Raw genomic sequence first — 27,739 nt, 5'->3', positions numbered from 1 at the left:
GAGAGACATCTGTTCTTCACTGTGCAACCGACCAGATGTGCACCTCTTAACAGAATTAATGATAAAAACATCGTCTGGACATTCATATGGTAGATGGCAGTAGGGAGTGAACGTTCTGTACCTTCAGTACGTGACGGAATGTGCAGTGCTGCGACTGTAAATCATTCACTCTCGGGCAAATAGCGCCCAGCTGCGCGAACGTATTTCTTTGCTTCGTAAGCAAACATTTGAAGGTCGGGTGCATGGCACATCGTATTGTATTGGGCGAGACTCGTTTATAAACTCTGCCGCTAGTGGCAGCACCTGTCACACAACTGCAATGTAAGCAATGGACGAACAAGACCAGTCAGAAAATTTTTAGTCAAAACAACATTGTGTTCCGGAGTGGCAACACATTATCAGTTACTAATGAGTTTTTCGGCGCTCCATTTAACTTAAATCTGTGACAGTGAAAAATTCAAGTAATATAAATGCTAAACAATCGCAGTAGTAAGTTCGGGTTGTATCGAACAAGGCAATGTACCAGACAAACTAGATAGCGTAAAAATTTAAATTTTTACGTTTTTTAACAGGCAAATACAGTGCATTCAGGACGTAAATGATATGAAAATAGCATGGTGAAAGCTGCAAGAAAAGGTAGACTTTTTGGAATTACAATCAGGAAAGTGGGTGACAAATATACAGTTCCAAGAAGTACGTAAAGTCTTAAGGGAAAACGGAGAGGTGGCCGTGAAACCTATTTTAGGAAATTATTTTTTCCCATTAGTACCCACTGATGAATGGGAAACAGCTTTGTATGATGATGTAAGTAATTTACATAGCTGCTGATAACTTTAAATCTAGTGCACAAGTATGCACAGCAACTGAAAATAAAATATCGGTTAAACAAGACAAAAATGAAAACGAATAAAGACTTTTACAATGATTTTATGAGAAACCATGAAGACTTTAGTTGAAGACAGCTGAACCCATGAGGTTGCAGCGAGTAGTGGCCAAGAACAAGTTGACAGTTTCTTTGCCAGATTAACTGAGCAAATTCACAAGTTCAAGTTTATAACTATTTAAGATCTAACTGAAACGTTTTTTGGAACAAAAATGACTTTTTTTACATACTAAAATTTTGTGTCCGATTCAACACTTCAAAAATTTAAATGTCCAAAATGTAAAGAAGAGAAAAATATTTTTAACAGTCAAGGAACATATCTTCGTATGACATCGCGTTTTACAATCATATCAAGTAATGTATCATAATCCTGTTAAGTGTCAAAAATGTTCAACACAACCTACCTTACTATTATACGAGGATCAGGTACCAAATGGAAACCAAGTGTAAATCCGAAGAAGATTTGCACAGATAAGCTGGACAGTGTCTCTAGTATGTCCGCCGACAGCGTCAAGTTGCTTTTTCCAGCTCTGAGAGGACAGTGAGCACGTAATGATGCCTAGAAAACAGTGTCTTCTGCCGTATCTGAGGGCCTGGTGAGAGATTTCACCTGATGCCATGCACTCTACATAAAGTAACTCTCATTAGTTTCCTTCTTCATGACAATTCTCGGTCGCAGTCTGTAGGGACAATGAAGATGCTCCTGCGGCGTTTTCGATGGAAAGTTTTTGATCACTCACAATATAGTTCGTAATTGGCTCCCCTTAGTTTCATCTCTGCTCACATGAACCTTTGGCTTGAAGAGATTTTAGCAAAGACAACGAGCTGTAGACCAGCATAAAGTGGCTGTCTTCTACGACGAGTGTGTTGGAAAGTTGGTACAACGCTATGACGAATGTCGAAGTCGGAGCGGTGACTTTGTAGAGAAGTAGCTGGAAGGTGCAACTAACTGTTGCAAATAAAACACTGTTGATTTTGACAGTGGTTTCCATTTCGCGACCGATCGGTCTTTACTTTCTGAATAGCACTCGCAATTCTGAAAGAGCCCACGTGTCATATACTACCCAAACTTCCTCTATACTGTTCCAGTACCCCTTGCCAACCAGGGAAAAGACGGCTTACAAGAGATACTGTATTTTGTTGAAAGCCGGTTGTAGGTTTTTATACTTAGGCTAATGTAAATACTGATTCCATTGTCTAAATCAAAGTATACCATTATGCACTTAATATGATTTACTCGAAAGAAGTTATGAGAGGAGAAAGGGAAATCATCACGTCGAACGTGCCTATTGCGTCTACGAGAAATTGCTACGACAACTAAAATCCAAACCACTTTCAATGACACAGTTTTGCTGAAAAGATCCAGTTTGCTGACAGCTCCTTAAAAAAGATGGATTCGTGATATAAGATCAGTATACGTGTCATTAGTGCTATGTATTAGCAGTCTTTCAGAGGATGGGAAGTGAATGCAGAAAATAAATTAAAGAGAACTTTTATATAATACGAAAAATAACCCTGGGTTCGTTGCGGGTCGGCGGTGGGGTGAGTGGGCTGCTGTGGTCTATTGTGGGGTTGTGAACCACTGAGAGCTACAGTGGGACGAAGCCTCTCCGTCATTTTAGGTCCCCGGTTTAATACAATACGAAAATTGTTCCATTCTTGTTCTACTTCTACATTCCGAAAAAAGACAAAAATTTTAAAAACTCACGAAATAATTTTGGACGGAGACGAATGCTCTTTGTAGGTCTCATAATTCAATCGCCGGAAATCACCTACTTGTAAAATGAGATAAAATTATTTTTAATAGTGTCAGTGATCATCCTACTGATTTTAAGTCGACATTTCTTTATAATCGCGAAATTAATTACGCATTAGGAAAACGTGTTTCGACAACATATGTTCGTGAATAGCTTACTGGTTTGTTTGCGTACTTTCCTCAATCAAAATTAAAGTTCAAAATGAATTAAAATACTGAACGTAGATACACTACGGTAACGATATTTCCATTATCTTCCAACCAAAAAGAAAGCAAGAAAGTTACGAAATTGAATGGTTCAAATGGCTCTGAGCACTATGGGACTTAACACCTGAGGTCATCAGTCCCCTAGAACTTAGAACTACTTAAACCTAACTAACCTAAGGACATCACACAACACCCAGTCATCACGAGGCAGAGATAATCCCTGACCCCGCCGGGAATCGAACCCGGGAACCCGGACGACGAAATTGAATGTTTCATTAAGCAAAGTAATAAGCGTATAGATATGTACCTCTCTGCGTTTCAACTTCATTTCGTTTTTAATCGGTGCCTTGCTTTCAAGCTGATCGATTAACGCTGGCCTGCAGCCGGATACTGACTCCCGGCACAACACAACATATCGCGCTGATAAAACCAGACAGCCTTGGCCTTTAGCAAGGGCGGTCAGCACTCGAGACGAAAAAGAAAAACCGCGCCAAGATTTGTTTATCACCCTCAGACTCTCGTTCGATCAAGCAGCTAGCCGATAGGCTCCGATCTCCATCCAGAGATTGGACTGGCTATTTGAGTTTGTGTCCTGTAATAGTTTCCGAGAAGACCTCGCCGCTACTGGATGTCCTCTAACCCACACCAAACTTCTTGCGGGAACTCGGAACAATCCGTAACCATGCCTCTCGCAGTGGTCGCAGGAAATCTTGAAACGTCAACGTTTTTTCTCTGGGGGCAATTAAAATCGAAACTCCAAGATAACAACGGCAATAAATTAGCGCTATGTTCAAGAGATTTATGGCCAATACAAGAGCCTTCTGCAGTTTGTATTTCTTTAACCCGCTGTGCCTTGTTAAAAGTGAAATACATATTTATTCATTTCTTCACATATTACTAAAAAGGAAAACAACCATTTCTGAAACAGTACAATCAAACAATAATATTATAACAAATAAAGCAAATTGCATTCACAAGTTTGGGACAAAGATCTGATTTATCTTTCCTTTTCTGCTCTTTTTTCTTACACTTTTATTCATTGTCTTTGTATTCGTTTGTGTTTATGAGACACGGGACACAAAAGAAAAAAGCTTCCACCCATTCACATACCATTAAAATTTGGTCGTAAAAAAAAAGAGAAAAAAACTTGTCTAAATTTCTTATCAAACTTAAATTATAGCTAAGGAACTGTCTGTCAGAATGCGCCATATACACCGATCCGCACTTTCCATGAAATACCTAGTTGCAATAAATTCACCAGAGTCAGAGATATATTTGCACAAGGAAATCTCAACAAGTAGTTTATGCGTACGCAATACAATAACTGTTTCCAGTTCATAGAATTTCCTTTGTTATGATTACAGAACCATTTGCTGAGTTTAATGACGATTGCTCGTGGAAAGAAGCCTGTTCAAGAATAGCAAATGAAAGGCCGTCAGTCAAGATATATCTGTAAATGTTGTTTATCGGTAAATGAAACACGTGCCTGCACAGTGCTTTAGCTGGCTGTGGAGTTACATCCCTGATTCGCCTATACAAACGTGCAAGTAGTTTTCTACACCTGAAGCAGCGCAGCAGATTGTGTGACGGACTCAACCGACAATCCTACCATTTCTTAACAACTAATCTATGGAAGCACGACTCCCGACCAGCCTTACGGAAACGGTAGAGGAGGAAAGTAGTAAAGACAGAAAAAGACTTGACTAGACAAAACAAGATGATGTGTGTAGTACTTATACACTGAAATGAAATTAGGAACAGTGACAACTTTAGGAAAAACTGCATCTCCATATAAGCGTATGGACTAGAGATTCTTGGGTGATTTCTTTTCTTTTTGTCAGTCTTTTGACGGTTTGATGCGCCCCGCCACCAATGCACCTCTCGTGCAAACCCTTTCCAGTCTCTGTCTTCCTTTACAGTTTTTACCCTCTACACCTCCCACACCTGCGCCTGCCATTGAAGTTATTCCTAGATGTCTTAACACATTTCCTATCACCTTATATTTTCTCCTTGTGCGTGTTTTCGACATGTTCCTTTCCTCCGCGATTCTGCGAAAAACCTCCCCATTTCTTATCGTATAGCTTCACCTCATTTTTAAAATCCTTCTTTAGCACCACACTTCAAAACCTTCGAGTCTCTTCTTTTCCGGTTTTCCCTCAGACCATGATTACCACACAATATTATGCTTCAAACGTGCAATGTCAGAAATTTCTTCGTCACACTAAGGACGCTGTTTGATTCTAGTGAATTTTTGTCTAGGAATGCTCTGTTTGCTTGTTATATGCTGCTGTTCACGTCTACGTTGCTTCGTCCGGCAAACGTTATTTTGCTTCCGAGCTATTTGAACTTACGCATTTCGTTTACTTCGTGGTCCTCAGTTTTGATATTGAGGTCATATCTAATTTCATTTCTAAAACTAAACGCCTCCCGGACAGGCCGCCGTGTCATCCTAGGCGTCACTGGTTGAGGATATGGAGGGGCATGTGGTCAGCACACCGCTCTCCTGGCCGTATGTCAGTTTGCCTCACGAGGACTGAGTGCAGCCCGCTTGCCAACAGCACTCGACAGACCGGATGGTTACCCACCCAAGTGCTATCCTAGCCCGACAGCGCTTAACTTCGCTGATCTGACGGGAACCCGTGTTACCACTGTGGCAAGGCCGTTGGCTGGATTTCATTTCTGCTACTTCCCATTATACACTGCACCGATCGTTCTGCAGAAGACAAAAGACATACCTCACCAGTATCTTAGAACACTACGTGATCAAAAGTATCTGGACACCTCCAAAAACATACGTTTTTCATATTAGGTGCATTGTGCTGCCACCTACTGCCAGGTACTGTATATCAGAGACGTCAGTAGTCATTAGACATCGTGAGTCAGCAGAATTGAGTGCTCCGCGGAACTCACGGACTTCGAACGTCGTTAGATGATTGGGTGTCACTTGTACGCTAGATTTCCACACTCGTGAACGTCCCTAGGTCCACTGTTTCCCATGTGATAGTGAAGTGGAAACGTGAAGGGACACGTACAGCACAAAAGCGTGCAGGCCGACCTCGGCTGTAGACTGACTGAAACAGCAGACAGTTGAAGAGGATCGTAATGTGTAGTATGCAGACATCTATCCAGACCATCACACGGGAATTCCAAATTGCATCAGGATCCACTGCAAGTACTATGACAGTTAGGCGGGAGGTGAGAAAACTTGGATTTCATGTTCGAGTGGCTGCTCATTAGCTGCACATCACGCTGGTAAATGCCAAACGACGCCTCACTTGGTGTATGGAGCGCAAGCATTGAGCGGTTTAGCAGTGGAAAAACGTTGTGTGGGGTGACGAATCACGGCACACAATGTGGCGATCCGATGGAAGGATGTGGTTATGGTGAATGCCCGGTGAACGTCATCTGCTAGCGGGTGTAGTGCCAACAGTAAAATTCGGAGGCAGTGGTGTTATGGAGTGGTCGTGTTTTTCATGGAGGGGGCTTGCACCCCCAGCTGTTTTGCGTGGCACTATCACAGCACTGGCCTATATTGATGTCTTAAGCACCTTCTTGCTTCCCATTGTTGAAGAACAATTCGGGGATGGCGATTGCGGTTTTCAACACGATCGAGCACCTGTTCATAATGCACTGCGTGTGGTGTAGTGGTTACACGACAAAAACATCCTTGTAATCGTCTGGTCTGCTCAGAGTCTCGACCTGAATCCTATAGAACACCTATGGGATGTTCTGGAACGCCGAATTCGTGCCAGGCCTCACCGACCGACCGACATCCTCAGTGCAGCACTCCGTGAAGCATGGGCTGTCATTCCCCAAGAAACCTTCCAGCACCTAATTGAACGTATGGCTGCAATAGTGGAGGCTGTCATCAAGGCTAAGGATGGGCCAACACCATATTGAATTACAGCATTACCGATGGAGGGCACCACGAACTTTTAAGTCATTTTCAGCCAGGTGTCCGGATACTTTTGATCACATAGTGTAAATGATTGTAGTGTACAAACCAACCATCGACTTTACGACAGCTCAAATTTCAACCACCCAACAGAGAGTAAACAGCACTTGCTCTGAAACTTCCTGGCAGATTCAGACAGTGTGCCGTAGCAGGACTCGAACCCGAAACCTTGCCTCAGGATAGCCAATCCTCTCAAGAGTTGAGCTATCCAGGCACATCTCGTCACCACCGTTTAAGTTCTAGCAGTGCCTCCCTTCTACATCCAAATTTCATAGACAAAACTGAAGATGTGACTGCTGTCACGAGTCGTGGCTGTGTGGCTCATTCGGTTTGACTACTGTAAGTCGGAAGGCGGGAAAGAACTACCGCCAGACTCACACTCGCCCGTTGCTCTGTCCCGCTATGTAACGTTAATGTCGACGAAAGGCAAGACACTAGATTCGAGTCCAGGTCCAACACACAGCAAGTTTATGAAGAACACACACTCTCTTGCAGAGCTACCTGTGTTCTCTCGCCTTACGAGCTGCCCCGCAACCGGCCGGCCGGTGTCTCAGCAGCGCGGGGCCGTCCTAGGCCAGAGTCCATGTCCCCAACTGCAGTCGGTCCGGCCCGCTGCACCTGCCACTTTCTCTGCCGGCTGCCAAGGCCCCCGGCCGCCTCCGTCATCGCTATGCAGCGCGGGCCGCGCTTTACGAGGAGAAATCCATTTGCGGGAGCGGCTATTATACTCCCGGCTCTGCACTCCGTAGTACGTCTTCTCAAGGAAATCTTGTGTATGGCTCGGAGCACTATCGGACTTAACTTCTGAGATCATCAGTCCCCTAGAACTTAGAACTACTTAAACCTAAGGACATCACACACATCCATGCCCGAGGCAGGATTCGAACCTGCGACCGTAGCAGTCGCGTGCTTCCAGACTGTAGTGCCTAGAACCGTTCGGCCCCAGAGGCCGTCGAAATCTTGTGTATCTCTCAGTGAAGTCGGGCTACCTTAGGAGCAGGAATTCGGCCCCGCGCGAGCAGGACAGCGCACTCTTGTTTTCCCAGAAAATGAAACCGCAAGCGCAATAAGTATTCAGTCCACACGTGGTGTGTGGGAAGTGTGTTGAAACTAAGTGCTGTTGCTTTAACCAAAGTGCTAATATACCATACAGTATGGATAGCGTGCGAGAAAAGAAAACAAACGTCCTTTGTTTGCTGGTAGCTCAACATAATGGACGATGAAGAACATTGATCCAGACTTACGCTGCATCCTTTTACTTAGAAAGTTAACATGGGGCCGCATTTAAAGTGATTGGCGTAATTGTTAACATGATTATTAAAATGTATGAGAGCGTTATAACTGTTATTATTTAAAGCGATTTCTTTAATTTGGCTTGATCTTATTTAATAAATTTTGAAAGGTTTGTGTAAATTCGTAAGTAATAATATTTTGCATTTTTTAAATTATTTTACATTTTGTGTATCATTACACAGGGTGTACGCCTCACGTTAATCATCTCTAGTCGAATTGTTTGTGAACACTGTCTAGAAAGGTGGCTGCACTTCATTTTATCGGAAAATTGAGTGCATCTGTGTATTCGTACGTCAGTCGTTATGAGAAGCTCGTATTGTTGAGTTGTTACAGAAATGGGGCAGTTTTCATTACAGCAGCGAATTGATATTGTGGAATATTATATAAAAATAAGCTTCACCAATGTACACTACTGACCGTTAAAATTGCTACACCAAGAAGAGATGCAGATCATAAACGGGTATTCATTGGACAAATATATTATACTAGAACTAACATGTGATTACATTTTCACGCAATTTGGGTGCATAGATCCTGAGAAATCAGTACCCAGAACAACCACCTCTGGCCGTAATAACGGCCTTGATACGCCTGGGCATTGAGTCAAACAGAGCGTGGATGGCGTGTCCAGGTACAGCTGCCCATGCAGCTTCAACACGATACCACAGTTCATCAAGAGTAATGACTGGCGTATTGTGACGAGCCAGTTGCTCGACCACCATTGACCAGAGATCTGGAGAATGTGCTGGCCAGGGCAGCAGTCGTACATTTTCTGTATCCAGAAAGGCCCGTATAGGACCTGCAACATGCGGTCGTGCATTATCCCGCTGAAATGTAGGGTTTCGCAGGGATCGTATAATGGCTAGAGCCACGGGTCGTAACACATCTGAAATGTAACGTCCACTGTTCAAAGTGCCGTCAATGCGAACAAGAGTTCACCGAGACGTATAACCAATGGCACCCCGTAGCATCAAGCCGGGTGATACACCAGTATGGCGATGACGAATACACGCTTCCAATATGCGTTCACCGCGATGTCGCCAAACACGGATGCGACCATCATGATGCTGTAAACACAACCTGGATTCATCCGAAAAAATGACGTTTTGCCATTCGTGCACCCGGGTTCGTAGTTGAGTACACCATCGCAGGCGCTCCTGTCTGTGATGCAGCGACAAGGGTAACCGCAGCCATGGTCTTCGAGCTGATAGTCCATGCTGCTGCAAACGTCGTGGAACCGTTCGTGCAGATGGTTGCTGTCTTGTAAACGTCCCCATGTGTTGACTCAGGGATCGAGACGTGGCTGCACGATCCGTTACAACCATGCGGACAAGATGCCTTTCATCTCGACTGCTAGTGATACGAGGTCGTTGGGATCCAGCACGGCGTTCCGTATTACCCTCCTGAACCCACCGATTCCATATTCTGCTAAAAGTCATTGGGTCTCGACCAACGCGAGCAGCAATGTCGCGATACGATAAACCGCAATCGCGACAGGCTACAATCCGACCTTTATCAAAGTCGGAAACGTGGTGGTACGCATTTCTCCTCCTTACACGAGGCATCACAACAACGTTTCACCAGGCAACGCCGGTCAACTGCTGTTTGTGTATGAGAAATCGGTTGGAAACTTTTCTCATGTCAGCACGTTGCAGGTGTCGCCACCGGCGCCAACTTTGCGTGAATGCTCTTAATAGCTAATCATTTGCATATCACAGCATCTTCTTCCTGTCGGTTAAATTTCGCGTCTGTAACACGTCATCTTCGTGGTGTAGCAATTTTAATGGCTAGTAATGTAAAGAACTGTTCCAGCTAACTATCCTGGTAGGGAACTCCCCACGATGAGCACTATTTAAGATCTAGTCAAGAATGGAGGGTTGCAGGATCAGTTCAGAATGTGTAGACGGATAGGTGACCGGCAGTGAGGACTCCTGAAATTTGAGGCGGAATTTGCATGGGCATCACGAAAAGTCCCCCCAAGACGGCAAGGACGTTATCGCAGGAGGTTGGTGTATCTCGTACATCGTGTCACCGTGTACTAAAAGGTGTGAAATTAAAAGCCTATCGTGCGAGTGCAATGCAAGAGTTGAAATTTGAGGATCAGGAAAAAAGAGTTCATTGTGGAAACTGGTTGTTAACATCAATTGCTAACGGTTCCCTGGACGCATTGCTTTACTTCATATCAGATGAGGCCCGGTTTCAATCGTCAGGTTGTGTAAACTCCTACAAAAGCAGATACTGGTCGCAGGACAGCCAACATATTCTGCATAAAGAACCTCTCCACTCAGAGGAGGTAGGCGTTTGGTGTGCATGAGCATTGTTGATCCCATATTTTTCAATTACACTTTGAACAGTGCCAGATATCTAGAGATTCTTGATTCTTTCTATGCACAGTTAACAGCTGCATAGAAGCTGTATCCAGTATTCCAGCAAGATGAACAGCCGCTCACACATCCAACCAAAGCAGGTCCTACATCACTGACGTGTTCCGTGAAGAAAGACTTGCCCTTAGAGGTCTCTGACCTCCCCGGACATAACACAGCGTGATTTTTATTTATGGGGCACACTAAAAAGGAAGGGCGCATGCAGAAAATCCTCACGCAAAAGACCATATTAAACGGAACATGACTTGAGACTGCAGAATTACAGCGTGTTGCTGGTAACGTCATCACACGAAGTTAGCGATGCCTGGATGCTTATGGACACCACTTCCAGCATCTCTTATTACAGTTAACTACATATTTTTTAACGTTAGCTGTTATTTATCCTTTTTTAGTTAGTTCGTTGTTACTTGAATGTTGGGCGTGAGGTGTACAGGTTTTATGTGGGACACACTGTACGAGATCATCATTATATTCCTAAGGGATCCTATTTGTGATATTCTAAACAAGTATACGTTTGGGGATTCGCTGTATATATTCATTGTAAAATTATAATTCCTTAGCTCAACTCATGATTGGGTATTCAGCTTAATGCTTGGATTTTTGTGCTGTTTAATAAGATTTGGTTATTTGTGTAATGTTGTAACGCGCGGGGCAGAAGAATTTCGCAGTCAAATGGTAGTCACCACTTCCGTTTGCACATGACTCATCTAGGAAGTAGCTGTCAGCGTTTCACTTGGAATGCACGTAGCACTAACGGTAGGTTTCGCACCTGTTCGCTCCACTCGTCATCCACAGTGAAGTCTTGCGTAAAAGTGGATGCGACGCGTCGAGTTTTCCTAAACAAACACTGGGGCCACCTCAGTGATGGATCGGGAGGCGGGCTACAGCGGAGTGCGGAATGCGTGGTGGCGCACTTCCGGCGCGGCGGTAGGTGACGGATGGAGTGGAGGATAGTGCGATAGGCATCGGGTTGTGCTTTCGCCGCGGCCCACGGCGGGAGAAACCGCAGCAGGGGGTGCGTGGGTGGAGTTCTGTACCGCAGCTGCGGCCACCGGCTTCCCACCTGACGGCCAATTAGAGGCTTTCGCCCTGAGGTCACTCCGCCACCCTCTACCGGAACACTCGACACTAGATGCTAGACCGGGTTTCACCTCGCGACGCGGAAGCCACTGACTCATGGGCGTTCCCGCAAGTTGCATTCCTTCCTACACGGTCTCTGCTTTGATAACAGACGACAAATGACGGTGCTCTTACATATACACTGAAGACCTAAAGAACCTGCCTAGCGTCCCAGATATGCTCAATAATAATCATCTTGAGGTCGAAGCCCCCTTTGTCCGTGTTTGCTGCAACAATACGTATGTTTTTGTATGGGTTCCGCCTTTAGCAAAACACAGTTTTTCTTTTTACCCCAAAGAAGTTTCACTGCAGTTGCAGAAAAATCAGTGGGCTTTCATTTTATGGCTGTTAAACATAAAAGATTGTTCTTTACTGTTTCTACACGAGTAAATATTAATTTTTAAAGTCATAATTAAATTTATTTCAAAAACACGTAAAATTATGTACTCGTACCTTTTTACCATATGGTGTGGTTTTCTTGAGGCAAACGGGTTGATAGAATTGTGAGGGAACCAAAGGGTGAGATGTACCATGAAAGTGACTACGTTCCGAGACAATGTATTCAATTATGCGAAACCTTTGAAAACGTTTTCAGTAAAAACGCTCCAACCCAACGATCACAAGCAAATCTAATGTGCACCTGCTCATATAGCGTAGCACGTTGCATGTTAGCGTGGCATGTCAGACTCGTAACGCATCCGCGCGGCGAACTAACGGCCGTGGGATGGTACACTGACCAGACTAAATGTGGTTTCTTTCCCACGGCCTTTAGGCAAATGCTGGGATGCCCAAAATTCCGCCTCAGAGAGTTCGATAGACAGTTAAAACACCATAACAAACACAACCTGCGCGATTCAGAGATTCACCTCCCTTCCTTAGATCACTATGACGACTGTGGCGCCAGAAAGAATATCCGGCCACAAAGTTAAATTATTCAATAAATTTTCCAGATCCTGTAAAGTGGAACTAATATGCTGCAAGAACGCTTGGGAGAAGAAAAAAGAATAAGAAATGTGTCACGTATTTCTGTGTTATAGATTTTTATTCACTTCGTTCAAACTATTTTAGTCTGTTTTGTGTTCATCTTTACTTGGTGTTTATTTAAGATATCAACTTTTTTAACTGTTCAAATTTTAAATAGTCTTGATTGTAAGAAACATAAAACTAAATTTGGCTGATAATCAGTTTCAGTTGACTACCATCTTCAGAACTAGTTTACTAAGAACATAGTGTCTGCGTACTATACTGTGGTGACAAAATTCATGAGTTAGATTCATATAGAGATGGCGGTAGTATTGCGAACATAAGGCGTAAAAGGGCAGTGAATTGGCGTAGCTGTCATTTGTACTCAGGTGATCCATCTGAAAAGGTTTCCGACGTGATAATGGCCGCACGACGGAGTGAATAGACTTTGACCACGGGATGGTAGTTAGAGCTAGAGCCAGTTTGGAATTCGTTAGGGAATTCAATATTCCGTTGACTACAGTGAGAACATCAAATTTCAGGCATTATTTCTCACCACGTACAAGGCAGTGGCTAACTTAACGGCCGGCAGCAGCGGAATTTTGGCAGATTTGTCAGTGCTAACAGACAAGAAACACCGCGCGAAATAGCCGTAGAAATCAATGTGGGACGTAGGACGATTGTACCAGTTAGGATAGTGCGGTGAAATTTGGCGTGAAGGGGTGTGCAGCACACAATCAACGCGATCGCCTTAGCTGACAGCACATCGTCTGCAGCACCTCTCATGAACTCGTGACCGTATCGGTTGAACACTAGACGACCAGAAAGCCGTAGCCTGGTCAGATGAGTCCGGATTTCAATTGTTAAGAGCTAATGGTAGGGTTCGAGAGTGGCGCAGACCTAACGAAACAATGGACCTAGGCTGTCGACCAAGGCACTGTGCAAGCTGGTGGTGGCTCCAAGACGGTGTGGGCTGTGTTTACATGGAACGGACTAGGTCCTCTGGCCTAAATGAATGTTCGACTACAGGGAGATCATTTGCAGTCATTCATGGATTTCCAAACAAAGATGGAATTTTTATGTATGACAATGCGCCATGCGACTGGTTTGAAGAACATTCTCGACAGTTCGACAGAATGATTTGGCCACCCACATCGCCCGACATGAATCCCATCGAACATCCATGGGTCATAATGGAGACGTCATTTCGTGCTGAAAATCCTGCGCAGACAACACTTTCGCAATTATGAACGGCTGCAGAGCGTGCTTGGTTCAGTACTTGCGCAGAGGCTTCCAGTGACTTGTTGAATCCATGCCACGTCGAGATGCTGAACTACGCCGAGGAAAAGGTCAGATATGATGTTAGGAAATATCCCGTGACTTTTGTCATCTCAGGGCATGCTGGTCACAGCACCATCGTTGTGTAACACATAACATGTTTACTAAGGAATCTGCGAATAAATACATTGATGGCAGGATCATCCTTACGAACTCTAACGATTCAGTAATAAAAAAATTCAAGTTTTTTAAACTTATACGTCATGTTCTCTTCAAAATCTGCTAGTATATCATCAGCAAATCCAATACAATGTATTTGCTTAGCATTAAATTTCATCTCTTTGCTGCTCCTTTTTGATACAAAAAATATAAAATTTAAGACAGAAAATATAATACTGAAGCAAGTAAATGAATTTTGATAGTTGCAAAGTACAACATTAGATATTAAAAGAATAATTGCCATGACTAAACAGTCCTTTAGGAATAAGTGTAATTTATTAACGAACAACCACCTTTGTAGAGAAAAAAGAAAGAAATTAATGAAAATATTTTTTGGAACATTTTATCTTATAGACGTGAAGCGTGGGCCATTCGGAATCAGGACAAGAAAAAATAGAGGTGTGGATGTGAAGAAGAGACTCAAAAACACCCTGGTCTGAAAGATATTTCAGTTTACAAACACTAAAACGAATTAAAGAGAAAAGGACATTAGCGTGAAAGAGAGAAGAAAAGCTAAATTAATTGGGCAACTCATTCGACCTAACGGCTCATAAAAATCTGTTAGAAAAGAAACATCTTGGGAAAAGAAAATCAAGAGTCATGCCTACAACATCTGCATTAAAGTGTTGACAGTGGAATAAACGGCAGCAACTACAGCCAAGTGGTAAAAATTATGAGATAGAGACGAAAATGGCTTCAGCACAAGACGTTGCCTTTCTGTTAAAATTTAATTCATACTACTACTGCTACTACTACTATTGCGACTTTGTGTTCCGCCTTACGGGAGGTCTTGTCATGGGGGAAGGCTCGTCAGAGAGTTCAAACCGCATGAGCGTCTAGGGAAGTGATTCCAGTGGTGGTTTCACGTTGCCTTCCACTGATGATTGCATACATAGATTGAGAATCAACCTCTCTCCACTGATTAAAGTCGTATTCAATCTTTAGACAGTCCGTTCGATAAAAAACAATTTCCTATATCAATGAATTTTCCATTATGCTTTGCCTGCTAAATTAATTCATAGTAGCACAGTTGAAATTAATAGCGCAGTCTTACTGTATTTAACAGTCTCAGTCCTTGCTTTCATGGTGTCGTGTATGTGGATTCCTCAAGTGAGTTACACGCTTCTGCGACCTCAGGTACGTATGCTTTCCGCACGTCCCTCGATTTCTTCATGCTCCCTCACACTTGCTCCCATAAATTTTCGGTTGCGACAGGGCTCGAAGCAGGCTCTGCAGCAGATTTCCTGTAGCCGACCTTTGCGCAAACGGCTGAGCACGTGTGCACACGCCACGTCTCGCGATTGGAGGCTGCTAATTAGTGACAGCTCTCGTTAGCTGCGTGCGGAACATTGTAAGCCTATACGAAATTACTGCCTGCTTTTCATTTAAGATTTATCGCCGCTCTTACACTCGGCCCGAGAGAGTGGTAGTATTGGCACCTTGTTTTGTGTTCTCTGAATTCGAGCACGTAGGATGTGGCGAGACCTCCTTTGGATACCACGACTGCTGCGCAGTTTTTGTAATAGTGCTCTATTCAGCTGCGCCCACGTGGAGCTTTAGAGGCAACGAGCAGGTGGACACTCCACATGCAAGCTTCGAGATGACGGACGCGTTGTGTGCAAACGAAAGATACATGTTGCTTCTGGGGCAGTTAATGGACAGGGAAGTCCCAGAACGGCCGAGGACGTCTGTCTGGATACGACGCTCAACGGAGTTTCCTTACAGCCCTAGTGTCTCGAGCGACTGCCGCGACTGCTTAGGAAAATCCCCCTGCGTCATGTTCCACGTAACTGACCAATGACGAGCTAATTTTTTCGATGTTTTAGCAGAACAAATTAAACGATACGGGGCGTTCCACTGAATAAAAAAATTTTAAGGAACATATGCCAGACACGGCTATGCGGTTTGTATGGATATACTTCCACACGTGCTCCTTACCAATCGAATATCTCGGCGATATTCAGTTTCTCTCCGTCTCTGGGATAACATTCATTCCTTCACCGCCCCTACAGGGTCTCATATTCATGCAATAAAAGTTTGGAAATTAGCAGATAATGAACTGAACACTTAATACTTAACATAGCTAAATGCTTGGACTACCTATACCGAGCCGCGTGTCCGGAAAGATTTCATACAAGAACTGTCAAAAAAAAAAAAAAAAAAAAAAAAAAAAAAAAAAAAAAAAAAAAAAAAAAAAAAAACCCCCCTGTGTAACAGTACGGCATCTTGTTGAAACATTACTAATGGTTGAAATACCGGTAACTGACATGCAACGTAAAATTCCAATAAGTCCACGTGAACTGTTGTATTGATGGTAGGCTCACAGAACAAGAACACAACGCATCTTCATTTTCGGGCAGGACACGACATGAGGGTGCTGGATCCGTATAACGTTCCTGCTCAAAATACTGATGTCACCATAAATTCCAGTGAAGTGTAGTCGTTTCAGATTATTAATTTGCATGTGCTTCAGGTAAGAGACAGAGCTTATTTCCAAGTCTTTCTTGAGAACAAGAAATGTCACATCATAATCAACAGTACTTAGATCTGTTCGTTGAGTCGTTGAGAAATGCTATCGTTCATGCCTGTTCGCTACAGAAAGTCAGAAGTTCTTCCTATTGGAGTAATACGGCATCCAGTTTCTGATAGGTGTATGGAAAATCTTTAAATAAAACTTGAACAGCACGTATAAGTTCACTTGCACATTTATCAAATCTATCTTTTTAAATATATTTTCACAGAATTAACTTCCACAGATTGTGACAGATCTCAGCCAAAACGAAGCTAATCAACACCTCCTGTGCCGACGCAGCTGCTGAAGAGTGTACGCTATATTCTTTTAACAATGTCAACAGGTACAAAGGTCGTTGAACATAACTTTTCAATTGACTTACAATTGCAAATAGTATTGGCGAAATTTTATAAGCACACCACACGCACAACAGAAAATACAACTGCAGTCCTCGTGGCAAGATTTAAAAACTTAACATGTTTTCTAAGCCAAAACTCGCATCTCGAGCGTTTTAACAATCAATATTACAAACTGTTCATCAATTGAGATTCTTCTTGCCTGTATTTGTGTCATTTCCGTTTAGAATCTTACATTCTTTTATAAACAGTTTTTTACTGCCGTTTTCCCCGCCCTACAGTGTTAGCCATTGTTAAACAGTTGTTTACAAAAAGAATGGCCTGATATGTATTTATTCCAATCTTCTGTTAGTACAAACTCTCCTTCCGGCTCTATCTGCCCACCTCCTCCACCCCCCTCTCTCTCTCTATGTCACTCTCTCTCTCTCTCTCTCTCTCTCTGTCTCTCTCTCTCCCTCTCTGTGTCTCTCTCTCTGTCCACCTCCTCCATCCCCCATTTTCTGTTGATATCCTCCGTCCTCCTCTGTCTGTCCATCTTCTCTTCGCCACCCGCCCCCCTCCTTCTCTCTGCGCCTCATCACCCCCATTAGAAATAGAAGTCTGGTAGTTCTTATCCCCATAGTATTTCTTTCCAGATCGTAACTAATAAGTGTACCAAATTTGATTGAAATTGTCCCAGCGGTTTAGGATGAGCTTTTTATCCACGGCTTTGCCCGTGTATACACATGTCAAATATACAGTATTTCACATGCATTTAACATATGTCACACATATTTTTACACGTATTTCACCTGTATTTTCACTCTGCTCCCTGTCTATGATGTCGTATTTCCTAAACAATATGTGGTGCAATGATATAATTTTTCAGGTGCGTCCAGTGGTATATGTGGCTACTGCCTGTGAAATGTGTTGCAAACAGGCTTACTGTTAAAGAAGTAATAAATTCAGAAATCGTCGATGATGCGGCCATGTTTATAATGTCACATCTCCTGAACTGTGTGTCATACAATGACATACCGTTTCTAGAAGCGTAGTAAGCGATAAATTTCTTTTCGTTCATCATTTTGTGGAGATTTTAGGATAGAAAATGTTTCATACAGGTTTGAAATTATGGGTAAAGTTTGCTGCATATCTTTAAGTGTTCTCGTTCTCAAATACTGAATGATTAGTCTTCAGAATTCGCACTTCATGAGTTACAGTACCTTCTCAACGCCACCCCTACCACTGGGGTAGCATACACCCACAGCACTTCTCTCTAGTACCAAACTTGATTGAAAACAATCCAGTGTTTTAGAAGGGTATGTGGACCATACACACAGATATATGTATATGTAAATCCGTTTTTCCACAGTTCGTGGTTCTTGATCTGTTACATTACAAAAGGAACACAAGAACTGACAAGTGTCTCTAGTCTGGTGGTGATTATGTCGTGATTAAGTCGACATATAGCTCAAGCATTGCTGTATGTGTTGTAACTAAAGTTTTTAATATAACTGTGTTTTCTTTTTTGGAAAAAGTAGGGAGACATAGTTCCTGGATGGTCTTGATATCATAAAAACGGGGGAGCACTGTTACGCTTAAGTCATCCCGAGTGAAATAATGCGCTACACCTACACGTTCGTCACGGAGTTTCTCACGGTTGTTGACAGCTCCCCACCAGAAACGAGCCCAGACACTTGAAGCTCGCAACAGCCGATTAGCGAAGAGCTAGACGGCTTGCGCAACCGCGGCATCGTGACCGGCGCCGGGCATTAAGCCGTTGCCTAAGAGCACCCGCTCGCTTATAGCTGTGAAGGCCAGTGGAGGACGTTCACTCGCCGGCCGGGGATGGCCGCTCGGTGGCGCCAGGGGAGGAGCCGAGGACCCCGCCTACCGCAAAGGCGATCCCATTCCGCGCGCGAGTGCGTGGATGCGTGTGCGTGCTTGCCTGCGCGTGCCCGCGCGCGCTCGGCGGCGTCCTTGGTGCGCGTCACGTGACCGGCGGCTCGCCGTTTCCGGCGGCCACGCCCTGCGCTGCCGGACCAGCCTTGGTGCCCCACGCCACTCCACAGCCCGGCGCGCTGTGGCGGCCTTCACCTCCGCGGACCGCTGCCACCGCCGCCGCTGCCTCGGACACTCCGGCCGGCCTGCCTGCCGTAAACTGCGCACTTGTTGCTCCTAATAACCACCATTGTCTCCAGGCACGAGCACCGCGCTGCAACTGTTGTAAAATAGGTGTCTCACGCCTTTCAGTTCGTAGTTCCACTAGAGTTGTAAAACTACCGGTGGCTACGTAGACTTCCATAAATAAGCGTAGGCTGATGTAGCTTTCCCAGTAGCTTTAGTCAGTTAAGTTGAGGTTTAGTATCTTTGGCCCGAAAAAAGTATGTTCTTTGAGGATTTTTTTCTCGGGATTGGGTTATAGATATCAATGTCAAATTTGCTCAAAATACACTACTGGCCATTACAATTGCTACACCACGAAGATCACGTTCTACAGACGCGAAATTTAACCAACAGGAAGAAGATGCTGTCGTATGCAAATGATTAGCTTTTTAGATCATTCACACATGGTTGGCGCCGGTGGCGACACCTACAACGCTGACATGGGGAAAGTTTCCAACCCATTTCTCATACACAAATAGCAGTTGACTGGCGTTGCCTGGTGAAACGTTGTTGTGATGCCTCGTGTAAAGAGGAGAAATGCGTACCATCACGTTTCCGACTTTGATAAAGGTCAGATTGTAGCCTAACGCAATTGCGGTTTATCGTATCGCGACATTGCTGCTCGCGTTGGTCGAGATTCAATGGCTGTTTGCAGAATATGGAATCCGTGGCTTCAGGAGGGTAATACGGAACGCCGTGCTGGATCACAATGCACTCGTATCACTAGCAGCCGAGATGACAGGCTTCTTATCCGCATGGCTGTAACGGATCGTGCAGCCATGTCTCGATCCCTGAGTCAACAGATGGGGACGTTTGCAAGACAACAACTATTTGCACTAACAGTTCGACGACATTTGCAGCAGCATGGACTATCAGCTCGGAGACCAAGGCTGCGGTTACCCTTGACGCTGCATCACAGACAGGAGCGCCTGCAATGGTGTACTAAACGACGAACCTGGGAGCACGAATGGTAAAACGTCATATTTTCGGTTGAATCCATGTTCTGTTTACAGCGTCATGATGGTCGCATCCGTGTTTGGCGACATCGCGGTGAACGCACAGTGAAAGCGTGTATTCGTCATCGCCACACTGGCGTATCACCAGGCGTGATGGTATGAGGTGTCTTTGGTTACACGTCTCGGTCACCTCTTGTTCGTATTGACGGGACTTTGAACAGTGGACGTTACATTTCAGATATGTTACGACCCGTGGCTCTACCCTTCATCCGATCCCTGCGAAACCCTACATTTTAGCAGGATAATGCACGACCGCATGTTGCGGGTCCTGTACGGGCCTTTCTAGATACGACTGCTGCCCTGGCCAGCACATTCTCCAGATCTCTCACCAATTGAAAACGTCTGGTCAACGGTGCCCGAGCAACTGGCTCGTCACAATACGCCAGTCACTACTCTTGATGAATCGTGGCATCGTGTTGAAGCTGCATGGGCAACGGTACCTGTACACGCCATCCAAGCTCTGTTTGACACAATGACCAGGCGTATCAAGGCCGTTATTACGGCCAGAGGTGGTTGTACTGGGTACTGATTTCTCAGGATCTAATTGCGTGAAAATGTAATCACATGTCAGTTCAAGTATAATATATTTGTCCAGTGAATAATCGTTTATCATCTGCATTTCTTCTTGGTACAGCAATTTTAATGGCCAGTAGTGTATTTATTGATATTTCCTCTACAAACTGGAATTTTTTTCGACCGGAAATGTCGAAGAGCAAAGGCGGAAGTGCCGTCGGAATGAAACAAAATTTCGATGTAGATCTCCACGCGCGGTATGTCACAGGTCAGCTGGTTCGTCTGAATTCAAGATTCAGCTAATGTTAGCCAAGTATGAAGATTCTTTAGGAGTTGTACCTCGCTTAAGTTTGTTGTACGATAGGAAACAAAATGGCGGCCATTTGAAAAACAAATAGGGTTTTTCTCATCGATTTTTCATCGGCCAAGTAAATATAAAAGTGGTACAACTCCTAGACAATTTAGTTGTTTTCGTCGGAAACAAAGAATCATGTCAATTGGTTCAGCAGATTTGAAGTTAACATACTGCGCGATAAAAAAAAAGTCATTTCGAGAAAAACGCGTTTGAAGTTTTGACTGCATATAAATGCAATATTACGCAACATACATTCAATCTGCTATTCCGGGTCCATAAACTAGTCCTTCCTCTTCCTCACAGAGGGCGTTCTGCTCGATCTGGGCCATCCTCCGCTGCTCCAGAGCCGCTCGTACGGCCGGTGACAAGCGGTTTTCGGCCGCTCGAATCCGGTGGTCGTCCGAATGCTTGGCGAACTGCATGGAATAGAGCCTCAGGGTGACGTACATCGTTGTCATCGTCTTCAGAATTGCTGAATACCCTTCGTTGAAGCTGCTCACTGCCAGGAAAGTCGCAGTCTCCACAGTCTTCGCACCAGAATGCAAATGCTTGGGCGCTAACTTCCAAACACACGCGTTCAAACTTTCATTTGAATTTTGTTTGTTTCCTCCCAAGCACCAGTACAATAACTTACCGTATTCCTAAAAACCGTTTGAGGGGTGCAGTATAACCACTTTTATGGACCCAAAAATGCAATTTTTTTAAAAAAATATGTTTTTTGAACCAAAGATAGGAAACCTCCCCTTAATATCATGCTCGCATTACTTGCACGTTGGGTGTGTTGCATACATATTGGGCGTTACCTCATGACACTCGCTTTCGTTACGTGTGCGATCAGTTTCGTACTAGATTCCCCAAAATTCTGAAACGGTTAACCGTCTAATTGAGTGAGGATATAGTCGTTGTTTGCATTTGCAGCCTATGTATTTTTTTCCACGTTTGCATTTAAAATTATTGGATATAGGTTCCATCTTTTACGCAAAACACAGTTTTTTCTTGGTACCTAAACATGTTTCAGCACCTCTTTGTCATCATAAGTGGGTTCTGTTTATTGAACAACTTGGTTTTACCCTATATAGTTTTGTAGGATAATCTGTATGTTGTCCTACACTGATAGCCTGTCACGTTTTGTTGTGACTGATCCTTCTTCTTTCTCATTCCGAGAGCATTGCACTGCACATACGTTATATGTACTTTGCGTAATTTCGGATTCCAAATCGCCTTTTCCCTTCGCGTTTTGCGACATTATGCAAACTACATTTAATATGTGTGCAGGACCAGAAACTTAGATTTGTTAGTTATTCATCTAAATTTCTAGCGTAGCTGCGTGTAATTTATTATAGTGATTAGTTTCGAAGACAGACGTTCATTTTCACACCAGACGTGCACTAAAAGTGCTTATCAAAGCAAAATTCCACTTATACGCATTGGTAATGTCCACGGAACATACAACGCATAGCGATGTCTTGTTACAAGCTTGATACATTCGATGGATGAAACTGTACAGAGCCATTTTGCTTGCGGTATCATTTACTTTAAACTACATGCGTCTACACCATTAATTATGATACACCCTCTACAACAGCATCATCTATGAACAGCCTCATTCCGCTGCTGACGTTACCCATTATATCTGTCTTGAAACAGTAATGGCGGTATAAAACGACCGTAGAATGGTTGCCCTCACATCCAAGAGTTTCTGTCCTTTAAGTCGAACATACATCCAATTGGAAATAATTCTTCAGTCCAATAGCAGAGCTGGTTAGACGGTCTGTATGGACAGACTGAGGCAGATGCTTGGCTTTTAGAGATCCCTCCCTCCCTTCCACCTTTCTCTCTCTCTCTCTCTCTCTCTCTCTCTCTCTCATTATCTACCTCTACCTCTCTCTCCTTTTGATTATGTGATGGAACAGGGTATGCTGTTTTCATGATTTTTCATTCGGTAGGCCGTCAGTTAATGTAAGGCGTATCGTGTAAATTTTGCTCTGATTATTACAGTCCCTTAATTGTTTATGTCTTGTATTTTCTGAGGCAGAGCATTTGCCTAAACGAGCTCGGAAAACCGCTGGCCTTTGTAGTAACACGGCAGTGGATAATCCGCCACACGGATTCAATCGGGATCTGGCTCATCTTCTCAACTCACGCGTTAGCGCACTGCGAATTTAGTTATATGAACAGGTCGTTTGGATGATAGCTCTTAGCGCATATATTGCACCACGATGCTACCGTTACCAGTCCAGTGCTGTGATATGGTATTAGTTTCTTTCCTGTGGTGACGGAAATATGCAAGGTATCCCAGAAATGTCTCGACAGACTTCGAGGGGTTGTAGATCGTGTGTTGAGGCAGAAATCGGGGATACGAACCCATGTCCGGAAACGTCATCTAACGGTGCCACAGAGCGTCGAAGTTACAGGAGCTAACGCCTGGCACAAGGCCACCGCTTCGGCAGTAAACATGCCTTTGGACGCTGACGTATCGTAGGTGGAACGCCTCGATGTGTTGTTTGTTATTCAGTGATCGCAACTGATTGCCACGATCGTCAGTGGAGAAGATGGGGATCACTGCCTCCTAGAAGGGCCCTGGTCTCCAATCAACGTGATGCTCTGTTCCCTCGCTGGATGATGGTTCGGATACGGGGTTTCCATTCGCAGTTTATTTTTCTCCAACGTTTCTCGATAAACAGGAGAAAAATATATTGCAGACAAAAACCCGTGTGCACAACCATCATCAACCAAGGCAATAGAGCATCAGATTCATAGGAGACAAGGCCAGTCCACCCAGCAGCTAGCTCTATCTTCTCCACTGGCGATCGTGGCCATCAATAGCCATCACTGAACAAGAACCAACATCGAGACTTACGCCTACGCCTACGTACGAAGTCACTGCCGAAGGAATGGCCTCGTGGCAAGCGCCGGCGCCTGTAAGTCCGAAGTTCTGCAGTGTCGTCGGATGACGTTTCCGGACACGTTTTCGTACTCTCAATTTGTTCCTCAAAACACCCTTTACAAAGCCTCGAAGTGTCGAAGTTTGCCGCAATATAAAAGAATCAGTGCATTTTAAAGTTTAACGATAGCATTCTTCGTCTGTAGCGAACTGAGAAGACAATGAATATTCACATAGAGTTAAGGGCCCATCCTGCGTTAACAGTAACCATCTTGCTATCAGTAGTCTCTAAACAGCTTTATAGCCAACGTCTTCATCGAGAGCGTGGATGATGCACGGAAAAAAATTCCGGCGCACAAACACGACCGTAAATAACAGCTGCAGTATTAGCAAAAGATTAGTTTCATATAAACATCGCTCTGAAGACAGAGTTTTATCATGCAAGACATATTCTTGTTGGAAAATAGTTTTTAATCCTGCTAGATGACTCCAAAAGTGCCGTTGCTGACTTCGAACCCCTGAAATACGACCGTCTCATATTAATACGGCGCTAAGACAGAAAAAAAGGATCTACAAATGAAGAGAGATTATTGCTTCGCACCTCACCATTCCCTTAACGCACTTCGTAAACGTCTTGTCCGCGCGTCTGAATGACGCAACAGGAACAGCTAATTGCATGCGTTCCAAAACCGTCTTGTAGGTTTAATGTCGGGCGTGGTCAGTGGGATATGAATGACCTTGTTTAGATGCAGCACTGTGAATATGATTCAAACTATGCAGGATACACGTTGTCGTCTTTTCGTCTCCATATGTTCAGTTTTAGGAGTGTCATAGTCCTACATATCTCCTATTACTCAAAGTCGTTATTTGTTTTAATTGTTTATATATCTCGTAGGTCACAGTATATCACATACACAGCGATTGGTCTCCGCTATTGCTTCCCGGATTTTCTTCTTAGTAGTATCTTGCAAATGAGTCTTGGTGTGCCACGAAATAAATTGTGTACAGAACGTTGTGTACACCAATTAGAAAGAATTAACTTGGACTGTGATATCATCGAAGGTTATGAGAAGCTCATAATACTTTTTAAAATGTAGCAAGGGAAAGTCACTAATTACGTACCACTCCAGAGCAAACGAATGTTGCATCTGTTTGAGCCGAAGAAAAATGTAATGAAATTAAACTCTTATCCTTATAATGTATCGTTGTTCTACCAGTATTTATTTGTTATGATTGGATATGAAGTGCTGAGGCATTAGCTTAAATTCAAATTTAACGAACAGAATTTGTTTCCTCTTCGTCCTTTCGACAGACGTACACTGTTTCAGAGGTTTCCCCTAATTTGAAGTAGGAAAAAAAAAAAGAATTTGTGTCTCACGAAAACTAAAACTCGTTCTTAAACGCGTCTTAGATCGGATCCTATTGCATTCTCAGTTATATGTAAAACACCTCGCCAGCCGTTATAATGAAATATTTAAATTTATGATACCGGTTACATCCATTGAACTCTTTCATAAGACACGTTTCTAGGCTATAACTTTGCCGAGAGTTTCGGTACAGAAGAAAACAGTTGTAGTAGGACGTGTTTCAATGGGTAGTAAAGCACTTCAAAAACTCCTAGACACCTGTCTCCCTAGAATGTTCACTGGACGGAACTGTTAATTAAAATACAACAGCTGATGGAATGTTCTACATATGCCTTAAAGTATTAACTTCTTTGGTAACACAATGCAGAATGTATAAAATTAATGACCCTATAACACATTTGTTATAAAGCTTCTTCTGAGTCAACCTGACAATGAGACTTGGCAATGCCCGGTGACATGTGAAGTAGTGTTGGTCACCGGATTCACCGCTGCAAGGCTGCGACCATGCCGTGTCCACTGTTGACAGCCGTGGGGAATCGGGGCTGAACACTTAATTATTTGTAAAAGAAGGAAGCCAAATGAATAGCCGATGGATCTTAATAATAACCGTAAAGCACAGCCTGAGTTGCGTTCTAGAGGACAGGTCATGTGAATTCAGTAGTAATGACAAATGCATCGAAAATAATCATTGGATTAGTTTGAAGGAAAAGACACCTGAAATTTTTAGGAATGTAACAGTAATGGACGACTCTCGATTAAATAACGAAATTTCCGATATCATAAATAAGACCCGAAAAACCAAAGTACAGTGGCTAGCCGACACCTAAAGCGATCTCCAGGATTCCGCTGTTGACCCTTCGGCAACAACACGTACGACATACTGTTTGAAGATCGACTTTCGTAAGTTCAACCCCAACCAATTAGTAGAAGGAAGTCTGTTCCTGTAGAAAACGCACAGACACTAGAAAGATGACCGACACATAGTGACAAGATGAAGAAGTTTAGGGAAAGATAAGAACAAGAAGACTAAAGCTAATTGTTCTACTTCCTCCTTGAAGAGTCAAACGAAATAATAATAACAACAGTAATAATGATAATTTGTTGTTATTTACTGAACTCAGTACCACGTTGCGAAGATGAAACTGAAAATAAATAAGTCAATAAATATTACCATTTTGCCATAGTTCTATACTACTAAATAGCTAAAGGATCACTCGTTAACCCCAGTCACCCAAATCCATTTGTAGGTTACTTATCTACGACCCTCCAGGAACAACAAATGTTTCATTTTGAAGCTTTCATGTAATTGTGGACAAATCTAAAAAATTAAGTAGGTGCCATAAGACACACATTATGTGGTATAATCTTAAAAAGGTTTAACATGTTAGTATAAATACTGAAGTTAGAAACTGTGTATATATGTTGAGGCAGGATAGCTCAAGGCGGGCAAATTACGCAGACTAAATGCATCCAGAATACTTAGCGACTTCCAAGTTTTACTCGTTATTTCGAATCTTTTCGAAACTTTATCTCGCTGATTCCCCCCCCCCCCCCCCCAGCCTCCACCACGCCCCTCGCTCGCCCACGCAAGATAATGAAATTAAAAATGTTCAACGCTTACTAAATTTTCACTATTCAGCTTCAGCATCAGGCACGATGCTTTACTTGTAATTTATTACTTCTTTACCACTAACTTTATTCGTAACACACTTACACTTCCAAATTGTTATCATTGTGCGACACATAGTTGAGAAGATAAGACGTCATAAACATTGAGATGTGTGAAAACCTACAAGCTCTTCAAACATGTTTTACATGCTTACGATAAAATATTTAACGCAATAACTTATTTCTTAAATAATCAGGCATTTTATACATGGGAGTCCGATTCTTTAAGGATATAGGTGGTGGGATTATTGGTGTTACTAAATGAGCAACGGCATGGGCTCATGGGCTCATGAATTTCAAATTTTTCGCTTAATTGACTTTCATCGTCATAGTAAGCAACGGATACAAGAAGAAATTGGGAAAAAAGTAAAAAAATCAGTTGTTTTAAGGAAATGGTTTTAATTTGGATTATAATTTTAAAATTTTTCGCAAAAGAAGCTTTATTATCATAATAAGCAACGAATACACGAAGAAATTGGCAAAACGTGAACAATCAATGATTTTAAAGTTGTGATTTCACTTTCGAACCAATGGTAAATACAATTACCAGACATCCATTATTTCATAAGACATATTTGAAAGCGATTTCGAATTTTTCCTAGACACAATTCCACATCTCGAAACTTCCATGAATGCACAATACCTAAAACAAATTATAGTCGTAAATAACAGGCAAAAATTTTATAGCAAAAGTAGTTATTGCTCTAGTGGATTCATTTCGAGACCAGTAACAACAGCAGTAGCACACACTCAAAACTACGTTATAATAACTTTAGATATACTTGCTTAATGTCATTGCACTCCTCAGTACGATCACTATATGAAATAATTAAAAAAGAAAGCATGACACAATTTCTTACAATCAC

The 27,739-nt window shown here is 43.1% G+C and overlaps 1 protein-coding gene and 1 pseudogene across 1 annotated transcript in view; one reads left to right on the top strand and one right to left on the bottom strand.

Annotated features, from left to right (window-relative positions):
- LOC124596009 (flocculation protein FLO11-like) overlaps positions 1-27,739 on the top strand; it is a 487,257-nt gene that overhangs the window by 339,133 nt on the left and 120,385 nt on the right. The window lies entirely within an intron of this gene.
- On the bottom strand, positions 5,396-5,513 carry LOC124597116 (annotated as a pseudogene).

This window comes from Schistocerca americana, chromosome 2 (assembly GCF_021461395.2).
Source record: "Schistocerca americana isolate TAMUIC-IGC-003095 chromosome 2, iqSchAmer2.1, whole genome shotgun sequence".
In the NCBI taxonomy this organism is placed as follows: domain Eukaryota; kingdom Metazoa; phylum Arthropoda; class Insecta; order Orthoptera; family Acrididae; genus Schistocerca; species Schistocerca americana.
This window is presented reverse-complemented; position numbering and strand designations above follow the sequence as displayed.